Source organism: Melopsittacus undulatus, chromosome 7 (assembly GCF_012275295.1).
Source record: "Melopsittacus undulatus isolate bMelUnd1 chromosome 7, bMelUnd1.mat.Z, whole genome shotgun sequence".
NCBI classification, from domain to species: domain Eukaryota; kingdom Metazoa; phylum Chordata; class Aves; order Psittaciformes; family Psittaculidae; genus Melopsittacus; species Melopsittacus undulatus.
Window position 1 is genome coordinate 5,916,044 of NC_047533.1, and position 3,528 is coordinate 5,919,571.

Below are 3,528 nucleotides of genomic sequence, written 5' to 3' on the forward strand. Positions count from 1 at the left end.
CCCCCCACTCCTGGCCACACCATTTCCCATAGGAGGACAAGGGGGTGGGAGCAGGAGGGGCAGGAGGCGAAGATCCTCCACGCAATATCACCAAACTACGTAGGGAATGCACAGGGCTGGGACTTGTGCTTCGTTAGGAAACCCCCCTCTGGAAAATGACGTTTGGAATTGTTTTTCCCAGCCACAAGCAGTTGTATATATTATGGCTCGGATTAATTTATACTCTCCCATTGGAGAGAGAATGTATTCTCTTTGCAGGGTATTTTTAGCAGCCACATGCTTCTGTCTCTCAGGAAGCAACAGCTGAGACAGTGGGACAGAGAGGGCTGGTATGCATATTTCCGACCCCTTTCCACTGTCATCTGGCTTTTTCCAGAAGTTAAACAATGCTGCTTTATTTTTACCCTCTAGGAGATGGAAAGTGTGTTTAGAGGCAGGGATAAGAGTGAAACACATGCCTTGAAATCCTCAGCATCATCTGTCGCCAGTGGAACCTGGAAAAGGGGAGTCATTTCCCAAATGGTGACTGGAGCAGCACAGAAGGAGCTGGAAGGACAGGAGCAGCTCAGCATGGGCTGCAGAAGCAAGCAGGACATTTTAGGCACTCACAGAGTTTTGGATGCACTAAACCTTTGCATTTGAGAGCTCTCCCCACCTCCATGTACAAGAATAAACCTCAAACCCAGCCCAGACTGTCACTCAGCATTCCTTTATCATTTAATAGCACTTTGCAGAGCTGGTTCCTGCTAATCTCACCCTCCCACCCCTAGGAAATCTGATGCTATTTCCTCCTGGATCTCTAAGCATTGCACAGATATCAAAGCTTACAAATCTCTTCCCAAACCTCTCTGCTCTGTAGACAACCTGTCTGGTTAACAGCAAAAGTGAGCTGCAAAGAAAGAAAAGGTAATTTCTGTCACAGCCAAGGGTATCCTCAACGGCTATGAAAGAAATGCTTTACCTTGCCAAGGCTTATCGCTTGCAAGGGAAGTATCGCTGTGCTCTGCAAGATACAGAACTGCTCAGTATCTTGTGCTAAAAGCTCCTGGCAATTTTCCTTGCCTGCAAATGAAGCGCAATGCTGTGCTTCAGAGTAAATATCCTGTGTTATAGTCTGCCTGTGAGTGCCAAGCACAAATGGTATCATCCCACCACTCCATAAATCCAGAGTGACCCAGGTCTTCACGTGGTTATGAGCAATCCTCTCCCAACACTCAGACTCCTCACTGGTCCTGATGAGGGCAAGAGCTGTCCCAGAGCCATCAGCACAAACCTCCCAGTGCAGTGTAGAAAAGTTACTACAGGCAATTAGCACCTACATGTAGTTACAGTTTGAATGGCAAGGATCTGCTTGTGTGATACGTGATGTCAGGATGCTCTGGTCTCATCTGTCAGCCCTGTTCAACTCCCCTGGGTGTAAGCATCTTGGAGAGATGTATATTTGCCAATAGTACTTTAGCACCTCAAAATCAGATGCTGGTTTCTTTTCTCCTTCAAAAAAAATACAACCTGGAGTATAGCTGTATTGCACCCAGTCAGTAACCACACTAAACACTGCTTCTGATTCACATAACAGAGAGAGGAGGAGAGGGGAGGAGAGGAGATGAGAGGGAAGAGAAAGAAAAGAGAAGAGGAAATGAGAGGAGAGGAGAGAGAAGAGAAAGAAGAGAAGAGAAAAAGAGAAGAAAGAGAAGAATAGCAAAGACTATATCTTTTCAAACTAACCAAGTAAAACCAACAGATCTGAGTCTTTTCAGGACAGAGTTACAGGAGACCAGATCTCTGCACAGGCAGACATCATGGTGTATTCAGTATGATGCACTCCTCACATCACAAAATCCCACATTTTGGCTGAGATAGAGTGTAACAAAAGTGTCATTTCTCCCCTTCCAGCCTTGTGAATACCACGGTGGTGGGTGCTCACCAAAGTCATGCTAGAAGAGATCTGCTATCTGGGTCGCATCACACCCATGGTACCACCAGGCCACGGTTTCAGCCCCAGATGTGTGCCTACATACAGTGGCAAAACTGTCAATCTGAAGATAAATCCAAATCCCATCACCAGGGAACTTGGAGAGGGGCTGGATAATGAGGATTCCTGCTTTTTAGAGACTGATTTGGAGCAATAAACTTACTTTCAACCCTTGGAAACACTGAATTGCAAAGCCAGCTGGAGAGGTATATGCCAGGTTTGGAGTGTCAAGCAAGGGTGACCCTTTGACAGCAGAGTATTCTGCATGTTGGATCTATCTGGGTACTGGGCTGGAGGGTCGAGGGGCCCATACTGACAGGAGAACAAACAGCACCCTCTACTGCTCTCTGGGAAATCATCCAAAGCACAATTCCATCAGATTTAATCCCTTTGGAGAAGTACTCAGATGTGTCGTGAATTAGAGCGAAAAAAGAAGGGAAAACCCCTGTCCTAGACAGGACTCATCCTGTCACTATGATTCAACTTTAGACATTAAATGTGATCCGGATGAACCCCCTTTTTGGGGGAAATTTTGGGGGAATTGAGTGTAACGGAGGCAGAGAGGAGTTCAGTTACTAGGCAGATATTGGGCTGTTACTAGTAGTTACTAGGCAGGCACTAAGCTACTAGTCTAGATACTAGACTACTAGTAGTCACAGGGCTAATATTACGGTGTTACTAGACTCTTACTAGTAGCTACTGAGAAGTTATTAGGCAGTTACTACTAGTTACTGGGCAGTTATGAGGTACTAGTAGTTATGAGACATTTACAAGGCAGTGTGGCTGTGATGCAGATGCTAGACTGATACTGGTAATTACTAGTAGCTATGGAGAAGTTATGAGGCAGTTACTAGTAGGTGTAATGCAGATATCAGACTGATACTGGTAATTACTAGTAGCTATTGAGTAGTTATGAGGCAGTTACTAGTAGTTGTGATGCAGATATCACACTGATACTGGTAATTACTAGTAGCTATTGAGCAGTTATGAGGCAGTTAGTAGTTGTGAGTAGTTGTGAGACAGATACTAGGCTGTTACTGGTAGTAACTATAGGCTATTGGGCAGTTGTGAGGCAGTTAGTAGGTATGAGACATAGACTGATACTGGTAGTCACTAGTGGCAATTGCACAGTTATGAGGCAGTTACCAGTAGTAGTGAGGCATACAGTAGGCTGTTACTGTTAGCTCCTCCTAGCTATTGAACAGCACGAGGCAGTTACTAGTAGTTGTGATGTACATACTGGGCTGATACTGGTAGTTATTAGCAGCTATGGGGCAGCCGTGAGGCATTAGCCAGCCCCCATTAACAGCTCCACGCAGCCCCCCCCGCCCCCTCAGCCCAGCGGGCGAGGACGCAGAAGGGAGGCCGGGCCGCGGCAGCTGAGGGCGGGCACAGCTGGGTTGCGGTGCCCATCTTCAGGGCCCGGTTATAGGACCCGGTTATAGGGCCCGATTATAGGGCCCGAGGGGTGAGCTCGGTGCTGGGGGGGGCCGTTAAGGTCGCAGCCCCGAAGGGAGCCCTGAAGGCGGCTGTGGTGGTGGCTGCCAGCCGGGGCC